The following is a 26,058-nucleotide window of genomic DNA, read 5'->3' as shown; positions in this document are numbered from 1 at the left end:
CTTAGGACTTGAATATGCTATGTTAACATGGAAACACTTAGGACTTTAATATGCTATGTTAACATGGGAACACTTAGGACTTTAATATGCTATGTTAACATGGGAACACTTAGGACTTTAATATGCTATGTTACCATGGGAACACTTAGGACTTTAATATGCTATGGGAACACTTAGGACTTTAATATGCTATGTTAACATGGGAACACTTAGGACTTTAATATGCTATGTTAACATGGGAACACTTAGGACTTTAATATGCTATGTTAACATGGGAACACTTAGGACTTTAATATGCTATGGCCCAATGGGAACACTTAGGACTTTAATATGCTATGCTGGGAACACTTAGGACTTTAATATGCTATGTTAATGGGAACACTTAGGACTTTAATATGCTATGTTAACATGGGAACACTTAGGACTTTAATATGCTATGTTAACATGGGAACACTTAGGACTTTAATATGCTATGGCCCCATGGGAACACTTAGGACTTTAATATGCTATGTTAACATGGGAACACTTAGGACTTTAATATGCTATGTTAACATGGGAACACTTAGGACTTTAATATGCTATGTTAACATGGGAACACTTAGGACTTTAATATGCTATGTTAACATGGGAACACTTAGGACTTTAATATGCTATGGCCCCATGGGAACACTTAGGACTTTAATATGCTATGTTAACATGGGAACACTTAGGACTTTAATATGCTATGTTAACATGGGAACACTTAGGACTTTAATATGCTATGGCCCCATGGGAACACTTAGGACTTTAATATGCTATGTTAACATGGGAACACTTAGGACTTTAATATGCTATGGCCCAATGGGAACACTTAGGACTTTAATATGCTATGTTAACATGGGAACTTTAATACTTGGCCCCATGGGAACACTTAGGACTTTAATATGCTATGTTAACATGGGAACACTTAGGACTTTAATATGCTATGTTAACATGGGAACACTTAGGACTTTAATATGCTATGTTAACATGGGAACACTTAGGACTTTAATATGCTATGGCCCAATGGGAACACTTAGGACTTTAATATGCTATGTTAACATGGGACCACTTAGGACTTTAATATGCTATGTTAACATGGGAACACTTAGGACTTTAATATGCTATGTTAACATGGGAACACTTAGGACTTTAATATGCTATGGCCCCATGGGAACACTTAGGACTTTAATATGCTATGTTAACATGGGAACACTTAGGACTTTAATATGCTATGGCCCCATGGGAACACTTAGGACTTTAATATGCTATGTTAACATGGAAACACTTAGGACTTTAATATGCTATGTTAACATGGGAACACTTAGGACTTTAATATGCTATGTTAACATGGGAACACTTAGGACTTTAATATGCTATGTTAACATGGGAACACTTAGGACTTTAATATGCTATGTTAACATGGGAACACTTAGGACTTTAATATGCTATGGAACACCTTTAATATGCTATGTTAACATGGGAACACTTAGGAGTTTAATATGCTGTGGCCCCATGGGAACACTTAGGACTTTAATATGCTATGTTAACATGGGAACACTTAGGACTTTAATATGCTATGGTCCCATGGGAACACTTAGGACTTTAATATGCTATGGCCCCATGGGAACACTTAGGACTTTAATATGCTATGTTACCATGGGAACACTTAGGACTTTAATATGCTATGGCCCCATGGGAACACTTAGGACTTTAATATGCTATGTTAACATGGGAACACTTAGGAGTTTAATATGCTATGGTCCCATGGGAACACTTAGGACTTTAATATGCTATGGCCCCATGGGAACACTTAGGACTTTAATATGCTATGTTACCATGGGAACACTTAGGACTTTAATATGCTATGGCCCCATGGGAACACTTAGGACTTTAATATGCTATGTTAACATGGGAACACTTAGGACTTTAATATGCTATGGCCCCATGGGAACACTTAGGACTTTAATATGTTATGTTAACATGGGAACACTTAGGACTTTAATATGCTATGTTAACATGGGAACACTTAGGACTTTAATATGCTATGTTAACATGGGAACACTTAGGACTTTAATATGCTATGTTAACATGGGAACACTTAGGACTTTAATATGCTATGGCCCCATGGGAACACTTAGGACTTTAATATGCTATGTTACCATGGGAACACTTAGGACTTTAATATGCTATGTTAACATGGGAACACTTAGGACTTTAATATGCTATGTTAACATGGGAACACTTAGGACTTGAATATGCTATGTTAACATGGGAACACTTAGGACTTTAATATGCTATGTTAACATGGGAACACTTAGGACTTTAATATGCTATGTTAACATGGGAACACTTAGGACTTTAATATGCTATGGCCCAATGGGAACACTTAGGACTTTAATATGCTATGTTAACATGGGAACACTTAGGACTTTAATATGCTATGTTAACATGGGAACACTTAGGACTTTAATATGCTATGGCCCAATGGGAACACTTAGGACTTTAATATGCTATGTTAACATGGGAACACTTAGGACTTTAATATGCTATGGCCCCATGGGAACACTTAGGACTTTAATATGCTATGTTAACATGGGAACACTTAGGACTTTAATATGCTATGTTAACATGGGAACACTTAGGACTTTAATATGCTATGTTAACATGGGAACACTTAGGACTTTAATATGCTATGTTAACATGGGAACACTTAGGACTTTAATATGCTATGGCCCAATGGGAACACTTAGGACTTTAATATGCTATGTTAACATGGGACCACTTAGGACTTTAATATGCTATGTTAACATGGGAACACTTAGGACTTTAATATGCTATGTTAACATGGGAACACTTAGGACTTTAATATGCTATGGCCCCATGGGAACACTTAGGACTTTAATATGCTATGTTAACATGGGAACACTTAGGACTTTAATATGCTATGGCCCCATGGGAACACTTAGGACTTTAATATGCTATGTTAACATGGGAACACTTAGGACTTTAATATGCTATGTTAACATGGGAACACTTAGGACTTTAATATGCTATGTTAACATGGGAACACTTAGGACTTTAATATGCTATGTTAACATGGGAACACTTAGGACTTTAATATGCTATGTTAACATGGGAACACTTAGGACTTTAATATGTTACGTTAACATGGGAACACTTAGGACTTTAATATGCTATGTTAACATGGGAACACTTAGGAGTTTAATATGCTGTGGCCCCATGGGAACACTTAGGACTTTAATATGCTATGTTAACATGGGAACACTTAGGACTTTAATATGCTATGGTCCCATGGGAACACTTAGGACTTTAATATGCTATGGCCCCATGGGAACACTTAGGAGTTTAATATGCTATGGTCCCATGGGAACACTTAGGACTTTAATATGCTATGGCCCCATGGGAACACTTAGGACTTTAATATGCTATGTTACCATGGGAACACTTAGGACTTTAATATGCTATGGCCCCATGGGAACACTTAGGACTTTAATATGCTATGTTAACATGGGAACACTTAGGACTTTAATATGCTATGGCCCCATGGGAACACTTAGGACTTTAATATGTTATGTTAACATGGGAACACTTAGGACTTTAATATGCTATGTTAACATGGGAACACTTAGGACTTTAATATGCTATGTTAACATGGGAACACTTAGGACTTTAATATGCTATGTTAACATGGGAACACTTAGGACTTTAATATGCTATGTTAACATGGGAACACTTAGGACTTTAATATGCTATGGCCCCATGGGAACACTTAGGACTTTAATATGCTATGTTAACATGGAAACACTTAGGACTTTAATATGCTATGTTAACATGGAAACACTTAGGACTTTAATATGCTATGTTAACATGGAAACACTTAGGACTTTAATATGCTATGTTAACATGGGAACACTTAGGACTTTAATATGCTATGACCCCATGGGAACACTTAGGACTTTAATATGCTATGTTTACATGGGAACACTTAGGACTTTAATATGCTATGGCCCCATGGGAACACTTAGGACTTTAATATGCTATGTTAACATGGAAACACTTAGGACTTTAATATGCTATGTTAACATGGAAACACTTAGGACTTTAATATGCTATGTTAACATGGGAACACTTAGGACTTTAATATGCTATGGCCCCATGGGAACACTTAGGACTTGAATATGCTATGTTAACATGGGAACACTTAGGACTTTAATATGCTATGTTAACATGGGAACACTTTGGACTTTAATATGCTATGTTAACATGGGAACACTTAGGACTTTAATATGCTGTGGCCCAATGGGAACACTTAGGACTTTAATATGCTATGTTAACATGGGAACACTTAGGACTTTAATATGCTATGTTAACATGGGAACACTTAGGACTTTAATATGCTATGTTAACATGGGAACACTTAGGACTTTAATATGCTATGGCCCCATGGGAACACTTAGGACTTTAATATGCTATGGCCCCATGGGAACACTTAGGACTTTAATATGCTATGTTAACATGGGAACACTTAGGACTTTAATATGCTATGTTAACATGGGAACACTTAGGACTTTAATATGCTATGGCCCAATGGGAACACTTAGGACTTTAATATGCTATGGCCCAATGGGAACACTTAGCACTTTAATATGCTACATTCTGTAATACATCTGGCCCTTCTTTGGACACTGTGTTAATTAATCTCCAGACTAGCTTCAATGCCATACAACACTGCTTCCGTGCATGTTCTTCAAACAATCGCTGCCTGCACCCGCACGCCCGACCAGCATCACTACTCAAGACGGTTCTGACTTAGAATATGTAGACAACTATAAATACCTAGGTGTCTAGCTAGACTGTAAACTCTCCTTCCAGACTCATATTAAGCATCTCCAATCCAAAGTTAAATCTAGAATTGACTTCCTATTTTGCAACAAAGCCTCCTTCATTCATGCAGCCACACATACCCTCGTAAAACTGACTATTCTACAGATCCTTGACTTTGGTGATGTCATTTAAAAAATAGCCTCCAACACTCTACTCTAGCCCAGTGCCATCTGTTTTCTCACTAAAGCCCCATATACTAAACACCACTGCGACCTGTATGCTCTTGTTGGCTGGTCCTCGCTACATATTGATCGCCAAACCCACTGGCTCCGGGTCATCTATAAGTCTTTGCAAGGTAAAGCTCCGCCTTATCTCAGTTCACTGGTCACAATAACAACACCCACCCGTAGCACACGTTCCAGCAGGTATATTTCACTGGTCATCCCCAAAGCCAACACCTCCTTTGGCCGCTTTTCCTCCAGTTCACTGCTGCCAATGACTGGAACGAATCGAACTCCAACTGAAGTTGGAAGTGAACTGAAGTCCCTTATTAACTTTAAGCGTCAGCTGTCAGAGCAGCTTACCGATCGCTGCAGCTGTACACAGCCCATCTGTAAACAGCCCATCCAACCAACTACCTACCTGTCAGAGCAGCTTAACGATCGCTGCAGCTGTACACAGCCCATCTGTAAATAGCCCATCCAACTACCTAACTACCTGTCAGAGCAGCTTACCGATCGCTGCAGCTGTACGTAGCCCATCTGTAAATAGCCCATCCAACTACCTAACTACCTGTCAGAGCAGCTTACCGATCGCTGCAGCTGTACGTAGCCCATCTGTAAATAGCCCATCCAACTACCTACCTGTCAGAGCAGCTTACCAATCGCTGCAGCTGTACACAGCCCATCTGTAAACAGCCCATCCAACCAACTACCTACCTGTCAGAGCAGCTTACCGATCGCTGCAGCTGTACACAGCCCATCTGTAAATAGCCCATCTGTAAACAGCCCATCTGTAAACAGCCCATCTGTAAATAGCCCATCTGTAAATAGCCCATCTGTAAACAGCCCATCCAACTACCTCATCCCCATATTTATAAATATATATATAAAAATATATATATTTGTTTTTGTTTTTCTGTTCTTTTGCAAACAGTATCTCTGCTTGCACATCCTCATCTGTACTTTATTTTATTTTTTAATTATATTGTTTATCTTTTCTAAAGTATTGTTTGTGCCAGTCAGGGGTGCCAGTAATTTTGGAGCCCACAGTATAGAGTGGGGAGAACAAGTATTTGATACACTGCCGATTTTGCAGGTTTTCCTACTTACAAAACATGTAGAGATCTGTAATTTTTATCATAGGTACACTTCAACTATGAGAGACTCTAAATGAATCTAAAACAAAAATCCAGATAATCACATTGTATGATTTTTAAGTAATTAATTTGCATTTTATTGCATGACATAAGTATTTGATCACCCTACGAACCAGTAAGAATTACGGCTCTCACAGACCTGTAAGTTTTTCTTTAAGAATCCCTCCTGTTCTCCACTCAGTACCTGTATTAACTGCACCTGTTTGAACTTGTTACCTGTATAAAAAAGACACCTGTCCACACATTCAATCAAACAGACTCCAACCTCTCCACAATGGCCAAGATCAGAGAGCTGTCTAAGGACATCAGGGATAAAATTGTAGACCTGCACAAGGCTGGGATGGGCTACAGGACAATAGGCAAGCAGCTTGGTGAGAAGGCAACAACTGTTGGCTAAATTATTAGAAAATGGAAGAAGTTCAAGATGACGGTCAATCACCCTCGGTCTGGTGCTCCATGTAAGATCTCTCCTCGTGGGGCATCAATGATCATGAGGAAGGTGAGGGATCAGCCCAGAACTACACGGCAGGACCTGGTCAATGACCTGAAGAGAGCTGGGACCACAGTCTCAAAGAAAACCATTAGTAACACACTACGACGTCATGGATTAAAATCCTGCAGCGCACGCAAGGTCCCCCTGCTCAAGCCAGTGCATGTCCAGGCCCGTCTGAAGTTTGCCAATGACCATCTGGATGATCCAGAGGAGGAATGGGAGAAGGTCATGTGGTCTGATGAGACAAAAATAGAGCTTTTTGGTCTAAACTCCACTCGCAGTGTTTGGAGGAAGAAGAAGAATGAGTACAACCCCAAGAACACCATCCCAACCGTGAAGCGGGGGATGCTTTGGGGATGCTTTTCTGCAAAGGGGACAGGACGACTGCACCGTATTGAGAGGAGGATGGATGGGGCCATGTATCGCGAGATCTTGGCCAGCAACCTCCTTCCCTCAGTAAGAGCATTGAAGATGGGTCGTGGCTGGGTCTTCCAGCACGACAACGAAATCTCTCTTATTAAATAAGACCTACCAACATCTCTCCTAGTCTTATTAAATACTACCTACCAACATCTCTACTAGCCAGTCTTATTTTAACACTGGAGTGTGAGTGTGGGGGCAGGGGAGGTCAACGTAAATAGTCTTATGGGTAGAAGCTGTTAGGGAGCCTTTTGGAACCTACAGAAGTATACGTAGCACTAAAAGCTACAGTGGTTATGGTAACGCATTACCTGACACCTGGTCATAACACTGTTGTAACACTGTCATAACACGGTCATAACACGGTCATAACACGGTCATAACACGGTCATAACACGTCATAACACGGTCATAACACGGTCATAACACTGTCATAACACTGTCATAACACTGTCATAACACTGTCATAACACGGTCATAACACGGTCATAACACGGTCATAATACGGTCATAACACGGTCATAACACTGTCATAACACTGTCATAACACGGTCATAACACGGTCATAACACGGTCATAACACGGTCATAACACGGTCATAACATGGTCATAACACGGTCATAACACTGTCATAACACTGTCATAACACTGTCATAACATGGTCATAACACGGTCATAACACGGTCATAACACTGTCATAACATAACCGGGGCGGCAGGGTAGCCTAGTGGTTAGAGCGTTGGACTAGTAGCCGAAAGGTTGCAAGTTCAAACCCCCGAGCTGACAATCTGTTGTTCTGCCCCTGAACAGGCAGTTAACCCACTGTTCCCAGGCCGTCATTGAAAATAAGAATTTGTTCTTAACTGACTTGCCTAGTTAAATAAAGGTAAAATAAAATAAAATAAAAATGTAAATAACAGTCATAACATAGTCATAACCCTGTCATAACCCTGTCATAACATGGTCATAACATGGTCATAACATGGTCATAACATGGTCATAACATGGTCATAACATGGTCATAACATGGACATAACATGGACATAACACGGTCATAACACGGACATAACACGGTCATAACACGGTCATAACACTGTCATAACACTGTCATAACACTGTCATAACACGGTCATAACACGGTCATAACACTGTCATAACACTGTCATAACACTGTCATAACACGGTCATAACACGGTCATAACACGGTCATAACATGGTCATAACATGGTCATAACATGTCATAACACGGTCATAACATGGTCATAACACGGTCATAACACGGTCATAACACGGTCATAACATGGTCATAACATGGTCATAACATGTCATAACATGGTCATAACATGGTCATAACACGGTCATAACACTGTCATAACACTGTCATAACACTGTCATAACATGGTCATAACACGGTCATAACACGGTCATAACACTGTCATAACACTGTCATAACATAACCGGGGCGGCAGGGTAGCCTAGTGGTTAGAGCGTTGGACTAGTAGCCGAAAGGTTGCAAGTTCAAACCCCCGAGCTGACAATCTGTTGTTCTGCCCCTGAACAGGCAGTTAACCCACTGTTCCCAGGCCGTCATTGAAAATAAGAATTTGTTCTTAACTGACTTGCCTAGTTAAATAAAGGTAAAATAAAATAAAATAAAAATGTAAATAACAGTCATAACATAGTCATAACCCTGTCATAACATGGTCATAACATGGTCATAACATGGTCATAACATGGTCATAACATGGACATAACACGGTCATAACACGGTCATAACACGGTCATAACATGGTCATAACATGGTCATAGCATGGTCATAACCCTAAATAGTTAGGGGTCCGGGCAGCTTGGTGAAACCATAATATTGATAAATAGTTAGGGGTCCAAGCAGCTTGGTGAAACCATAATATTGGTAAATAGTTAGGGGTCCAAGCAGCTTGGTGAAACCATAATATTGGTAAATAGTTAGGGGTCCAGGCAGCTTGGTGAAACCATAATATTGGTAAATAGTTAGGGGTCCGAGCAGCTTGGTGAAACCATAATATTGGTAAATAGTTAGGGGTACGAGCAGCTTGGTGAAACCATAATATTGGTAAATAGTTAGGGGTCCGAGCAGCTTGGTGAAACCATAATATTGGTAAATAGTTAGGGGTCCAAGCAGCTTGGTGAAACCATAATATTGGTAAATAGTTAGGGGTCCGAGCAGCTTGGTGAAACCATAATATTGGTAAATAGTTAGGGGTCCGAGCAGCTTGGTGAAACCATAATATTGGTAAAAAATAAAGGGTTCGAGCAGCTTGGTGAAACCATAATATTGGTAAATAGTTAGGGGTCCAAGCAGCTTGGTGAAACCATAATATTGGTAAATAGTTAGGGGTCCAAGCAGCTTGGTGAAACCATAATATTGGTAAATAGTTAGAGGTCCAGGCAGCTTGGTGAAAACATAATATTGGTAAATAGTTAGGGGTCCAAGCAGCTTGGTGAAACCATAATATTGGATGCCGTATTATTGATATTCCAGTTGCGGTAAAAAGGTTGTGAAAAACAAGCGAATTCCTGTGAGATGGTAAGGCCTGGGTAAGGCCTGGGTAAGGCCTGGGTAAGAACTGGGTAAGGCCTGGGTAAGGCCTGGGTAAGAACTGGGTAAGAACTGGGTAATGCCTGGGTAAGGCCTGGGTAAGGCCTGGGTAAGATCTGAGTAAGACCTGGGTAAGGCCTGGGTATGGCCTGGGTAAGATCTGGGTAAGATCTGGGTAAGACCTGGGTAAGGCTTGGGTAAGGCCTGGGTAAGGCCTGGGTAAGACCTGGGTAAGGCCTGGGTAAGAACTGGGTAAGGCCTGGGTAAGGCCTGGGTAAGAACTGGGTAAGGCCTGTGTAAGGCCTGGGTAAGAACTGGGTAATGCCTGGGTAAGGCCTGGGTAAGGCCTGGGTAAGATCTGAGTAAGACCTGGGTAAGGCCTGGGTATGATCTGGGTAAGATCTGGGTAAGACCTGGGTAAGGCCTGAGTAAGACCTGGGTAAGGCCTGGGTAAGGCCTGGGTAAGGCCTGGGTATGGCCTGGGTAAGATCTGGGTAAGATCTGGGTAAGACCTGGGTAAGGCTTGGGTAAGGCCTGGGTAAGGCCTGGGTAAGACCTGGGTAAGGCCTGGGTAAGGCCCAGCAGGATGCAACCGGGCAGGATGGTAAAGGGCCATACCGTCTTATTTCATGCCAATTGAAAATGCTATCTTTGATAGCTCGCACTCCTCACCCCGTGAAACACAGAGTCGTGAAATTTGGTACATAGGTCCCTCTCTCTTTACAAGGAACAAAATAAGGTCCCGCCATCTTGGATTTTCCACCTTTTTCAATTGTGAATAACACTTAAAAGACGACTCCTTTCGCACCGAAAGACTGATTTGCTCGAAACTTGATATATTGCATCCATGGACCAACGCAACATTTTCCAGGCTAGTATTTCAAACAAGATGGCCCATACTCACCAATAGACAATCACATGGGCGTAGTCTGGCACCAAAATGGGCGTAGTCTGGCACCAAAATGCATATAAATTATAAATTTATATAAATCAGACACAGATATTCGTATTGTAACAAAACTTGGTACACATGTTCCAAACACTCAGATTTAACATATCTAAGCACATTCAGATCTACCACGCGGTGACGCTATAAAAGACACCTGTTTACATGTTTGACTCAGAGTGATGAAATTTGGCACACATGCTCAGGGATATGAATCTAGCTGTTCGAGATCTGATATTTGGTAAGTGTGATAAGGAGTACAGAAGTAGTTCACCGTATGTCAAATGTGTCAAATTTGTCCTGATGCTGGTGCTATGAGGCCAAAGCTTGAACCCCAGCATGGCTGCTTGAATCTTTATGCTTGTCTGTTTTCCTTCACCATGATGCTCAATAGAGTCTATGTGTAGAGGATGAGGGTAGGACCAGGATGTTCAATAGAGTCTATATGTAGAGGATGGGCCATGGGGGTAGGACCAGGATGCTCAATAGAGTCTATATGTAGAGGATGAGGGTAGGACCAGGATGTTCAATAGAGTCTATATGTAGAGGATGGGGGTAGGACCAGGATGCTCAATAGAGTCTATGTGTAGAGGATGGGGGTAGGACCAGGATGCTCAATAGAGTCTATGTGTAGAGGATGAGGGTAGGACCAGGATGTTCAATAGAGTCTATATGTAGAGGATGGGGGTAGGACCAGGATGTTCAATAGAGTCTATATGTAGAGGATGAGGGTAGGACCAGGATGTTCAATAGAGTCTATATGTAGAGGATGGGGGTAGGACCAGGATGTTCAATAGAGTCTATATGTAGAGGATGGGCCATGGGGGTAGGACCAGGATGCTCAATAGAGTCTACATGTAGAGGATGGGGGTAGGACCAGGATGTTCAATAGAGTCTATATGTAGAGGATGGGGGTAGGACCAGGATGCTCAATAGAGTCTATATGTAGAGGATGAGGGTAGGACCAGGATGCTCAATAGAGTCTACATGTAGAGGATGGGAGTAGGACCAGGATGTTCAATAGAGTCTATATGTAGAGGATGGGCCATGGGGGTAGGACCAGGATGTTCAATAGAGTCTATATGTAGAGGATGGGAGTAGGACCAGGATGTTCAATAGAGTCTATATGTAGAGGATGGGGGTAGGACCAGGATGTTCAATAGAGTCTATATGCAGAGGATGGGGGTAGGACCAGGATGTTCAATAGAGTCTATGTGCAAAGGATGGGGGTAGGACCAGGATGCTCAATAGAGTCTATATGTAGAGGATGGGCCATGGGGGTAGGACCAGGATGCTCAATAGAGTCTACATGTAGAGGATGGGGGTAGGACCAGGATGTTCAATAGAGTCTATATGTAGAGGATGGGGGTAGGACCAGGATGTTCAATAGAGTCTATATGTAGAGGATGAGGGTAGGACCAGGATGTTCAATAGAGTCTATGTGCAGAGGATGGGGGTAGGACCAGGATGTTCAATAGAGTCTATGTGCAGAGGATGGGCCATGGGGGTAGGACCAGGATGTTCAATAGAGTCTATGTGCAGAGGATGGGCCATGGGGGTAGGACCAGGATGCTCAATAGAGTCTATGTGCAGAGGATGGGGGTAGGACCCCAACAGGACCCCACCTTCACTTCTTTACAGGCAGAGGGGAGAACTATAGTGTTGGACTGACCTATGTGACACTATGTGACCCTGAAGTCATACATTCCCTGACATCACCTTGCAGAAGTCTTCTTCTCTCATTACCTATTGATGAGACGGTAAGTAGTACACTTTAAAGACTCTCCTCTCTCTCTCTCCTTCCTCCATACTGTCCTCTATCCCTCCATTTCATCATCCCTTCCTCCATACCACTCTATCCCTCCATTCCATCATCCCTTCCTCCGTCCATCCCACTCTCCTTCCCTCTCTCCTTCCTCCATACCACTCTATCCCTCCATTCCATCATCCCTTCTTCCATACTGTCCTCTATCCCTCCATTCTATCATCCCTTCCTCCATACCACTCTATCCCTCCATTCCATCATCCCTTCCTCCATACTGTACTCTATCCCTCTATTCCATCATCCCTTCCTCCGTCCATCCCTCTCTCCTTCCCTCTCTCCTTCCTCCATACCACTCTATCCCTCCATTCCATCACCCCTTCCTCCATCCATCCCTCTCTCCTTCCTCCATACCACTCGATCCCTCCATTCCATCATCCCTTCCTCCGTCCATCCCTCTCTCCTTCCCTCTCTCCTTCCTCCATACCACTCTATCCCTCCATTCCATCCTCCCTTCCTCCGTCCATCCCTCTCTCCTTCCTCCATACCACTATCCCTCCATTCCGTCATCCCTTCCTCCGTCCATCCCTCTCTCCTTCCTCCATACCACTCTATCCCTCCATTCCATCATCCCTTCCTCCGTCCCTCCCTATCTCCCTCCCTCCATCCCTTCTTCTCTCCTTCCTTCTCACCCTCTATTCCATCCTTCCCTCCCTACATCTATTCTCCTTTACTTCCTGACAGACAGGCTGTTATTTCTCTCTCTCTCTCTCATTTACTGAGAGGACATCAGCGTCCTCTCCTCTCCTGAGCCAATCTCGCTGTATGTATTGTTAAACATTGACGTGATTGAACTTTCCAGGAAGCACCGTGTTGAGTGGTATAAGGTATTGGGGGGGTTCTAACCGTCTTAACCATCCGGTTTACTATCCTGCTGTGGTATAGGAAGGAATACCTCTCTCTAGGCTCTTTTCATGACCACAATGCCACACTAAACCACACTGGGCCTAGAGGAGAGATCAGGAGGACTGTATTCTAAGTTAACCCAGAACTCATGTCATAATTGGTCAGCTGCACGATTAAGTTCAGGACAACTTCTACATATAATACACTAAGCATTGACCTCTTAGATCTCCTTATGACCTTTTCTGTTCAAAACAGCTGAGTAGCTTTAACATCAGTTCTCCTCATCTGAATTCTGAGAACCCCTCTCTCAATTCAATTGAATAATACATGTTTTACATTTGAAATGAACCTTTATTTAACTAGGCAAGCAAGTTAAGAACAAATTATTATTTACAATGACTGCCTACCTCGGCCAAACCCTAACCCGGACGACTCTGGGCCAATTGTGTGACTCCCAATCACGGCCAGTTGTGATACAGCCTGGATACAAACCACGGTGTCTGTAGTGACGTCTCAAGCACTGAGATGCATTGTCTTAGACCGCTGCGCTTGTCGGGAGCCCAAATAGGCAATACATTTCTCTCTTGGACAAACCATACAACCAGTGACCAAACTAGCTGCATTATCCAATCATTGCCAAGGAAATCATGTCCTCAAGGAAAAACAATTAGGCTTTTCTGAAACAGAGAATTCTGTGAAGGTGGTTGGTTCTGGAGGTGATGTATTTATGAGCGCCAGTTGACTATGTGACGTTTAGAGAAGAGTTAGAGGCAAAGTCCAAAGTCGATTGTCAGGCTGGTTGGTTCTGTGAAAAGAGGGAATAGGAGGAGGTAGAGGAGGATGAGGAGGAAGAGATAGAGAGAATAGGAGAAGGTAGAGAGAATAGGAGGTAGAGAGAAGACGAGGAGGTAGAGGTAGAGGATGAGGAGGAAGAGATAGAGAGAAGAGGAGGTAGAGAGAAGAGGAGGAGAATGCAAAGGTAGGGGAGGAGGAGGAGGTAGAGAGAAGAGGAGGAGGTAGAGGTAGAGGATGAGGAAGAAGTAGAGAGAAAAGTTGAGGGAGGAGGTAGTGGAGGTAGAGGAGGAAGTAGAGGAGGCTAAGGACGAGGTAGAGGAGGATGAAGAGGAGGAGGAGGAGGAGGAGATAGAGGATGTAGAGGAGGTAGAGGAGGAGGAAGTAGAGGAGGAGTAGGTAGAGGAGAAGGAGGTAGAGAAGGAGGTAGAGGAGGAGGAGGAGGAGGTACAGGAAGAGGTAGTAGAAGAGGAGGAGGTAGAGGGGGTAGAGGAGGGGGGTAGAGGAGTATGAAGAGGAGGAGGAGGTAGTAGAAGAGGAGGAGGTAGAGGGGGTAGAGGAGGAGGAGGTAGAGGAGTATGAAGAGGAGTATGAAGAGGAGGATGAAGTTGAGGTAGAGGAGGAGGAAGAGGCGGAGGTAGAGGAGGTGGTAAAGAAGGACGAGGAAGAGGTAGAGCGAAGAGGGTGATAGAGAAAGAGGGAGACTTACCCTGCATGGTTGTGCTGGTGGGCTCAGAGAAAAGGGGAATGAGGAGGAGGTAGATGAGGTAGACGAATGATAGCCCATTGTACCGGAACAAACAGGCTGTAACAGACACACACAGATATTAGTAATTCACTCAAAAGTAGTGACATTAACGTAAAAACAACATATTTAACATAATTGAAATGTTGAATTTCAGACAGTATTGACCAGAGAGAGACATATAAAGACATACAGATATCTGAACATGTACCATACAGATATCTGAACATGTACCATACAGATATCTGAACATGTACCATACAGATATCTGAACATGTACCATGCAGATATCTGAACATGTACCATACAGATATCTGCACATGTACCATACAGATATCTGCACATGTACCATACAGATATCTGAACATGTACCATACATATATCTGAACATGTACCATGCAGATATCTGAACATGTACCATACAGATATCTGCACATGTACCATACAGATATCTGAACATGTACCATGCAGATATCTGAACATGTACCATACAGATATCTGAACATGTACCATACAGATATCTGAACATGTACCATACAGCTATCTGAACATGTACCATGCAGATATCTGCGCATGTACCATACAGATATCTGAACATGTACCATACAGATATCTGCACATGTACCATACAGATATCTGAACATGTACCATGCAGATATCTGAACATGTACCATACAAATATCTGCGCGTGTCTGGACATGTACCATACAGATATCTGGACTTGGCTGAACATGTACCATACAGATATCTGCACATGTACCATACAGATATCTGCGCGTGTCTGGACATGTACCATACAGATATCTGGACTTGGCTGAACATGTACCATACAGATATCTGAACATGTACCATACAGATATCTGCACATGTACCATACATATATCTGAACATGTACCATACAGATATCTGAACATGTACCATACAGCTATCTGGACATGTACCATACAGATATCTGCACATGTACCATACAGATATCTGCACATGTACCATACAGATATCTGAACATGTACCATACAGCTATCTGAACATGTACCATACAGATATCTGAACATGTACCATACAGATATCTGGACATGGCTGAACATGTACCATGCAGATATCTGGACATGGCTGAACATGTACCATACAGCTATCTGGACATGTACCATACAGATATCTGAACATGTACCATACAGATATCTGGGCATGGCTGAACATGTACCATACCGATATCTGAACATGTACCATACAGATATCTGAACATGTACCATACAGATATCTGAACATGTACCATACAGCTATCTGGACAAGTACCATACAGATATCTGAACATGTACCATACAGATATCTGAACATGTACCATACAGGTATCTGAACATGTACCATACAGCTATCTGGACATGTACCATACAGATATCTGAACATGTACCATACAGATATCTGGACATGGCTGAACATGTACCATACAGATATCTGAACATGTACCATACAGATATCTGAACATGTACCATACAGCTATCTGGACATGTACCATACAGATATCTGAACATGTACCATACAGCTATCTGGACATGGCTGAACATGTACCATGCAGATATCTGGACATGGCTGAACATGTACCATGCAGATATCTGAACATGTACCATGCAGATATCTGAACATGTACCATACAGATATCTGCACATGTACCATACAGATATATGCACATGTACCATACAGATATCTGAACATGTACCATACATATATCTGAACATGTACCATACAGATATCTGAACATGTACCATACATATATCTGAACATGTACCATACAGCTGTCTGAACATGTACCATGCAGATATCTGCACATGTACCATACAGATATCTGAACATGTACCATACAGATATCTGCACATGTACCATACAGATATCTGAACATGTACCATGCAGATATCTGAACATGTACCATACAAATATCTGCGCGTGTCTGGACATGTACCATACAGATATCTGGACTTGGCTGAACATGTACCATACAGATATCTGCACATGTACCATACATATATCTGAACATGTACCATACAGATATCTGAACATGTACCATACAGCTATCTGGACATGTACCATACAGATATCTGAACATGTACCATACAGATATCTGCACATGTACCATACAGATATCTGAACATGTACCATACAGATATCTGCACATGTACCATACAGATATCTGCACATGTACCATACAGATATCTGAACATGTACCATACAGCTATCTGAACATGTACCATACAGATATCTGAACATGTACCATACAGATATCTGGACATGGCTGAACATGTACCATGCAGATATCTGGACATGGCTGAACATGTACCATGCAGATATCTGGACATGGCTGAACATGTACCATACAGCTATCTGGACATGTACCATACAGATATCTGAACATGTACCATACAGATATCTGGGCATGGCTGAACATGTACCATACCGATATCTGAACATGTACCATACAGATATCTGAACATGTACCATACAGATATCTGAACATGTACCATACAGCTATCTGGACATGTACCATACAGATATCTGAACATGTACCATACAGATATCTGGACATGGCTGAACATGTACCATACAGATATCTGAACATGTACCATACAGATATCTGAACATGTACCATACAGCTATCTGGACATGGCTGAACATGTACCATGCAGATATCTGGACATGGCTGAACATGTACCATGCAGATATCTGGACATGGCTGAACATGTACCATACAGATATCTGAACATGTACCATACAGATATCTGAACATGTACCATACAGATAGCTGAACATGTACCATACAGATAGCTGGACATGGCTGAACATGTACCATGCAGATATCTGGACATGGCTGAACATGTACCATGCAGATATCTGGACATGGCTGAACATGTACCATACAGATATCTGAACATGTACCATACAGCTATCTGGACATGGCTGAACATGTACCATGCAGATATCTGGACATGGCTGAACATGTACCATGCAGATATCTGGACATGGCTGAACATGTACCATACAGATATCTGAACATGTACCATACAGATATCTGAACATGTACCATACAGATAGCTGAACATGTACCATACAGATAGCTGGACATGGCTGAACATGTACCATGCAGATATCTGGACATGGCTGAACATGTACCATACAGATATCTGGACATGTACCATACAGATATCTGAACATGTATCATACAGATAGCTGGACATGGCTGAACATGTACCATACAGATATCTGAACATGTACCATACATATATCTGAACATGTACCATGCAGATATCTGAACATGTACCATACAGATATCTGCACATGTACCATACAGATATCTGAACATGTACCATGCAGATATCTGAACATGTACCATACAGATATCTGAACATGTACCATACAGATATCTGAACATGTACCATACAGATATCTATCTGCACATGTACCATACAGATATCTGAACATGTACCATACAGCTATCTGAACATGTACCATGCAGATATCTGCGCATGTACCATACAGATATCTGAACATGTACCATACAGATATCTGCACATGTACCATACAGATATCTGAACATGTACCATGCAGATATCTGAACATGTACCATACAGATATCTGAACATGTACCATACAGATATCTGGCCTTGGCTGAACATGTACCATACAGATATCTGCACATGTACCATACATATATCTGCACATGTACCATACATATATCTGAACATGTACCATACAGATATCTGAACATGTACCATACAGCTATCTGGACATGTACCATACAGATATCTGCACATGTACCATACAGATATCTGCACATGTACCATACAGATATCTGAACATGTACCATACAGCTATCTGAACATGTACCATACAGATATCTGAACATGTACCATACAGATATCTGGACATGGCTGAACATGTACCATGCAGATATCTGGACATGGCTGAACATGTACCATGCAGATATCTGGACATGGCTGAACATGTACCATACAGCTATCTGGACATGTACCATACAGATATCTGAACATGTACCATACAGATATCTGGGAATGGCTGAACATGTACCATACCGATATCTGAACATGTACCATACAGATATCTGAACATGTACCATACAGATATCTGAACATGTACCATACAGCTATCTGGACAAGTACCATACATATATCTGAACATGTACCATACAGATATCTGAACATGTACCATACAGATATCTGAACATGTACCATACAGATATCTGAACATGTACCATACAGCTATCTGGACATGTACCATACAGATATCTGAACATGTACCATACAGCTATCTGGACATGGCTGAACATGTACCATGCAGATATCTGGACATGGCTGAACATGTACCATGCAGATATCTGGACATGGCTGAACATGTACCATGCAGATATCTGAACATGTACCATGCAGATATCTGAACATGTACCATACAGATATCTGCACATGTACCATACAGATATCTGCACATGTACCATACATATATCTGAACATGTACCATGCAGATATCTGAACATGTACCATACAGATATCTGCACATGTACCATACAGATATCTGCACATGTACCATGCAGATATCTGAACATGTACCATACAGATATCTGAACATGTACCATACAGATATCTGAACATGTACCATACAGATATCTATCTGCACATGTACCATACAGATATCTGAACATGTACCATACAGCTATCTGAACATGTACCATGCAGATATCTGCACATGTACCATACAGATATCTGAACATGTACCATACAGATATCTGCACATGTACCATACAGATATCTGAACATGTACCATGCAGATATCTGAACATGTACCATACAAATATCTGCGCGTGTCTGGACATGTACCATACAGATATCTGGACTTGGCTGAACATGTACCATACAGATATCTGCACATGTACCATACATATATCTGAACATGTACCATACAGATATCTGAACATGTACCATACAGCTATCTGGACATGTACCATACAGATATCTGAACATGTACCATACAGATATCTGCACATGTACCATACAGATATCTGAACATGTACCATACAGATATCTGCACATGTACCATACAGATATCTGCACATGTACCATACAGATATCTGAACATGTACCATACAGCTATCTGAACATGTACCATACAGATATCTGAACATGTACCATACAGATATCTGGACATGGCTGAACATGTACCATGCAGATATCTGGACATGGCTGAACATGTACCATGCAGATATCTGGACATGGCTGAACATGTACCATACAGCTATCTGGACATGTACCATACAGATATCTGAACATGTACCATACAGATATCTGGGCATGGCTGAACATGTACCATACCGATATCTGAACATGTACCATACAGATATCTTAACATGTACCATACAGATATCTGAACATGTACCATACAGCTATCTGGACATGTACCATACAGATATCTGAACATGTACCATACAGATATCTGAACATGTACCATACAGATATCTGAACATGTACCATACAGCTATCTGGACATGTACCATACAGATATCTGAACATGTACCATACAGATATCTGGACATGGCTGAACATGTACCATGCAGATATCTGAACATGTACCATACAGATATCTGAACATGTACCATACAGCTATCTGGACATGTACCATACAGATATCTGAACATGTACCATACAGCTATCTGGACATGGCTGAACATGTACCATGCAGATATCTGGACATGGCTGAACATGTACCATGCAGATATCTGGACATGGCTGAACATGTACCATGCAGATATCTGGACATGTACCATACATATATCTGAACATGTACCATACAGATATCTGAACATGTACCATACAGCTATCTGGACATGTACCATACAGATATCTGAACATGTATCATACAGATAGCTGGACATGGCTGAACATGTACCATGCAGATATCTGGACATGGCTGAACATGTACCATACAGATATCTGAACATGTACCATGCAGATATCTGAACATGTACCATACAGATATCTGAACATGTACCATACAGATATCTGCACATGTACCATACAGATATCTGAACATGTACCATACAGATATCTGGACATGTACCATACAGATATCTGAACATGTACAATACAGATATCTGCACATGTACCATACAGATATCTGAACATGTACCATACAGATATCTGGACATGTACCATACAGATATCTGAACATGTACCATACAGATATCTGGACATGGCTGAACATGTACCATGCAGATATCTGGACATGGCTGAACATGTACCATACAGATATCTGGACATGGCTGAACATGTACCATGCAGATATCTGGACATGGCTGAACATGTACCATACAGATATCTGGACATGGCTGAACATGTACCATGCAGATATCTGGACATGGCTGAACATGTACCATACAGATATCTGAACATGTACCATACAGATATCTGAACATGTACCATACAGATATCTGAACATGTACCATACAGCTATCTGAACATGTACCATACAGATAGCTGGACATGGCTGAACATGTACCATGCAGATATCTGCGCGTGTCTGGACATGTACCATGCAGATATCTGGACATGGCTGGACATGTACCATGCAGATATCTGGACATGGCTGAACATGTACCATACAGATATCTGAACATGTACCATACAGATATCTGGACATGTACCATACAGATATCTGCACATGTACCATACAGATATCTGAACATGTACCATACAGATATCTGGACATGTACCATACAGATATCTGCACATGTCTGTGGTATTGCTGTTTAGTCTGTTAGATATCAGCCTCAGAGAGAACACACTTGACGTGGTTTATCATCCTGACAGTCTCTGTGTGTTAATGTGAACTCAGCGTAGGAACAATTAACATGCTGAGGAGGTCTACCAGGTCAATAATGTGAAAGGGAGAACTATCACCTTATGGTGAGAATAGCCGACGAGCAAGATCGGTTTCAGACGCAATCCTTAGGCTGAGGGGATGAAACAGTATCTGTTCTACCAGTAAATTCAGGCGGTAGTGTTAATCCCACGGCACAGTCCCCTCAGCCGGACTATCTTCTCAGGACTTCTGTAAAGAAATGCTGTCGGCGTGCTCAGTGTCTCTCATTCAGCCGATAGAAACTTTCAACTTGTTCTCCCCATTAATCAACGAGTCGGAGTCTGAGGCCGAGCCTTCTCAGGTCTCTCCTCCTCCTGTTACGGAGTCAGAAGCCGAGCCTTCTCAGGTCTCTACTCCTCCCGTTACAGAGTCAGAAGCCGAGACTTCTCAGGACTCTACTCCTCCCGTTACGGGGTCAGAGACCGAGCCTTCTCAGGTCTCTACTCCTCCCGTTACGGAGTCAGAAGCCGAGCCTTCTCAGGTCTCTACTCCTCCCGTTACGGGGTCAGAGACCGAGCCTTCTCAGGTCTCTACTCCTCCCGTTACGGAGTCAGAGGCCGAGCCTTCTCAGGTCTCTCCTCCACCCGTTACGGAGTCAGAGGCCGAGCCTTCTCAGGACTCTACTCCTCCCGTTACGGGGTCAGAGACCGAGCCTTCTCAGGTCTCTACTCCTCCCGTTACGGAGTCAGAGGCCGAGCCTTCTCAGGTCTCTCCTCCACCCGTTACGGGGTCAGAGACCGAGCCTTCTCAGGACTCTACTCCTCCCGTTACGGGGTCAGAGACCGAGCCTTCTCAGGTCTCTACTCCTCCCGTTACGGAGTCAGAGGCCGAGCCTTCTCAGGTCTCTCCTCCACCCGTTACGGGGTCAGAGACCGAGCCTTCTCAGGACTCTACTCCTCCCGTTACGGGGTCAGAAGCCGAGCGTTCTCAGGTCTCTACTCCTCCCGTTACGGAGTCAGAAGCCGAGCCTTCTCAGGTCTCTCCTCCACCCGTTACGGGGTCAGAAGCCGAGCATTCTCAGGTCTCTCCTCCTCCCGTTACGGAGTCAGAGGCCGAGCCTTCTCAGGTCTCTCCTCCACCCGTTACGGGGTCAGAGACCGAGCCTTCTCAGGTCTCTCCTCCACCCGTTATGAAGTCAGAAGCCGAGCCTTCTCAGGTCTCTCCTCCACCCGTTACGGAGTCAGAGGCCGAGCCTTCTCTGATCTCTCCTCCACCCGTTACAGGGTCTGAGCCGCTGAAGCCTCCCACCATTAGCTCTGACTAATTGAAAACCCTAGTCATTGGTGACTCCATTACCCGCACTATTAGACTTAAAACGAATCATCCAGCGATCATACACTGTTTACCAGGGGGCAGGGCTACCGACATTAAGGCTAATCTGAAGATGGTGCTGGCTAAAGCTAAAACTGGCAAGTGTAGAGAGTATAAAGATATTGTTATCCACGTCGGCACCAACGATGTTAGGATGAAACAGTCAGAGGTCACTAAGTGGAACATAGCTTCAGCGTGTAAATCAGCTAGAAAGATGTGTCGGCATCGAGTAATTGTCCCTGGCCCCCTCCCAGTTAGAGGGAGTGATGAGCTCTACAGCAGAGTCTCACAACTCAATCGCTGGTTGAAAACTGTTTTCTGACCCTCCCAAAAGATAGAATTTGTCGATAGGTGAAAGAGGTTGTGATAATAGTGCTACTTAGTGTTGTATAAACATGATGTGATTGGCCTGTCTGAAACATGGCTTAAAAACCTGAGGAATTTACTGAGTTAAATGAGGCCTCTCCTCCTAATTCCACTCCTAAAACCTACCAGTAAGGGTGAGTCAACATGTTCTCTATACTTGCATGAACGAGCGCACACACACACACACACACACACACACACACACACACACACACACACACACACACACACACACACACACACACACACACACACACACACACACACACACACACACACACACACACACACACAGAAATCAGAACCATGGACAGCCACATCATATTTTGCTTACGTTGGACGAAATCGTTTTTGGTATCTTTAAGTTGTTGATGTTGAAATGTTGAAGTTGACATGGTGCTGGAATAGTGGAGGCAGCTCCTGTTGCTGGAATAGTGGAGGCAGCTCCTGTTGTTGACATGGTGCTGGAATAGTGGAGGCAGCTCCTGTTGTTGAAATGGTGCTGGAATAGTGGAGGCAGCTCCTGTTGTTGACATGGTGCTGGAATAGTGGAGGCAGCTCCTGTTGTTGAAATGGTGCTGGAATAGTGGAGGAGCTCCTGTTGTTGAAATGGTGCTGGAATAGTGGAGGAGCTCCTGTTGTTGACATGGTGCTGGAATAGTGGAGGAGCTCCTGTTGTTGACATGGTGCTGGAATAGTGGAGGAGCTCCTGTTGTTGACATGGAGCTGGAATAGTGGAGGCAGCTCCTGTTGTTGACATGGTGATGGAATAGTGGAGGCAGCTCCTGTTGTTGAAATGGTGCTGGAATAGTGGAGGCAGCTCCTGTTGTTGACATGGTGCTGGAATAGTGGAGGCAGCTCCTGTTGTTGAAATGGTGCTGGAATAGTGGAGGCAGCTCCTGTTGTTGAAATGGTGCTGGAATAGTGGAGGCAGCTCCTGTTGTTGACATGGTGCTGGAATAGTGGAGGCAGCTCCTGTTGTTGAAATGGTGCTGGAATAGTGGAGGAGCTCCTGTTGTTGAAATGGTGCTGGAATAGTGGAGGAGCTCCTGTTGTTGACATGGTGCTGGAATAGTGGAGGAGCTCCTGTTGTTGACATGGAGCTGGAATAGTGGAGGAGCTCCTGTTGTTGACGTGGTGCTGGAATAGTGGAGGAGCTCCTGTTGTTGACATGGTGCTGGAATAGTGGAGGCAGCTCCTGTTGTTGACATGGTGCTGGAATAGTGGAGGCAGCTCCTGTTGTTGAAATGGTGCTGGAATAGTGGAGGAGCTCCTGTTGTTGACATGGTGCTGGAATAGTGGAGGAGCTCCTGTTGTTGAAATGGTGCTGGAATAGTGGAGGCAGCTCCTGTTGTTGAAATGGTGCTGGAATAGTGGAGGAGCTCCTGTTGTTGACATGGTGCTGGAATAGTGGAGGCAGCTCCTGTTGTTGACATGGATGCTGGAATAGTGGAGGCAGCTCCTGTTGTTGACATGGTGCTGGAATAGTGGAGGCAGCTCCTGTTGTTGACATGGTGCTGGAATAGTGGAGGCAGCTCCTGTTGCTGGAATAGTGGAGGCAGCTCCTGTTGTTGACATGGTGCTGGAATAGTGGAGGCAGCTCCTGTTGTTGAAATGGTGCTGGAATAGTGGAGGCAGCTCCTGTTGTTGACATGGTGCTGGAATAGTGGAGGCAGCTCCTGTTGTTGAAATGGTGCTGGAATAGTGGAGGAGCTCCTGTTGTTGAAATGGTGCTGGAATAGTGGAGGAGCTCCTGTTGTTGACATGGTGCTGGAATAGTGGAGGAGCTCCTGTTGTTGACATGGTGCTGGAATAGTGGAGGAGCTCCTGTTGTTGACATGGAGCTGGAATAGTGGAGGCAGCTCCTGTTGTTGACATGGTGATGGAATAGTGGAGGCAGCTCCTGTTGTTGAAATGGTGCTGGAATAGTGGAGGCAGCTCCTGTTGTTGACATGGTGCTGGAATAGTGGAGGCAGCTCCTGTTGTTGAAATGGTGCTGGAATAGTGGAGGCAGCTCCTGTTGTTGAAATGGTGCTGGAATAGTGGAGGCAGCTCCTGTTGTTGACATGGTGCTGGAATAGTGGAGGCAGCTCCTGTTGTTGAAATGGTGCTGGAATAGTGGAGGAGCTCCTGTTGTTGAAATGGTGCTGGAATAGTGGAGGAGCTCCTGTTGTTGACATGGTGCTGGAATAGTGGAGGAGCTCCTGTTGTTGACATGGAGCTGGAATAGTGGAGGAGCTCCTGTTGTTGACGTGGTGCTGGAATAGTGGAGGAGCTCCTGTTGTTGACATGGTGCTGGAATAGTGGAGGCAGCTCCTGTTGTTGACATGGTGCTGGAATAGTGGAGGCAGCTCCTGTTGTTGAAATGGTGCTGGAATAGTGGAGGAGCTCCTGTTGTTGACATGGTGCTGGAATAGTGGAGGAGCTCCTGTTGTTGAAATGGTGCTGGAATAGTGGAGGCAGCTCCTGTTGTTGAAATGGTGCTGGAATAGTGGAGGAGCTCCTGTTGTTGACATGGTGCTGGAATAGTGGAGGCAGCTCCTGTTGTTGACATGGTGCTGGAATAGTGGAGGCAGCTCC

At 43.2% G+C, this 26,058-nt stretch overlaps 1 pseudogene; it reads right to left on the bottom strand.

The window, feature by feature from the left end:
* Positions 1-26,058, bottom strand: part of LOC118372857 (piezo-type mechanosensitive ion channel component 2-like) — a 323,332-nt pseudogene that overhangs the window by 273,174 nt on the left and 24,100 nt on the right.

The sequence above is a fragment of the Oncorhynchus keta genome, chromosome 15, assembly GCF_023373465.1.
Source record: "Oncorhynchus keta strain PuntledgeMale-10-30-2019 chromosome 15, Oket_V2, whole genome shotgun sequence".
NCBI lineage: Eukaryota > Metazoa > Chordata > Actinopteri > Salmoniformes > Salmonidae > Oncorhynchus > Oncorhynchus keta.
Note: the sequence above shows the minus strand (reverse complement) of the source record. Positions and strands in the feature narration are given on the sequence as shown.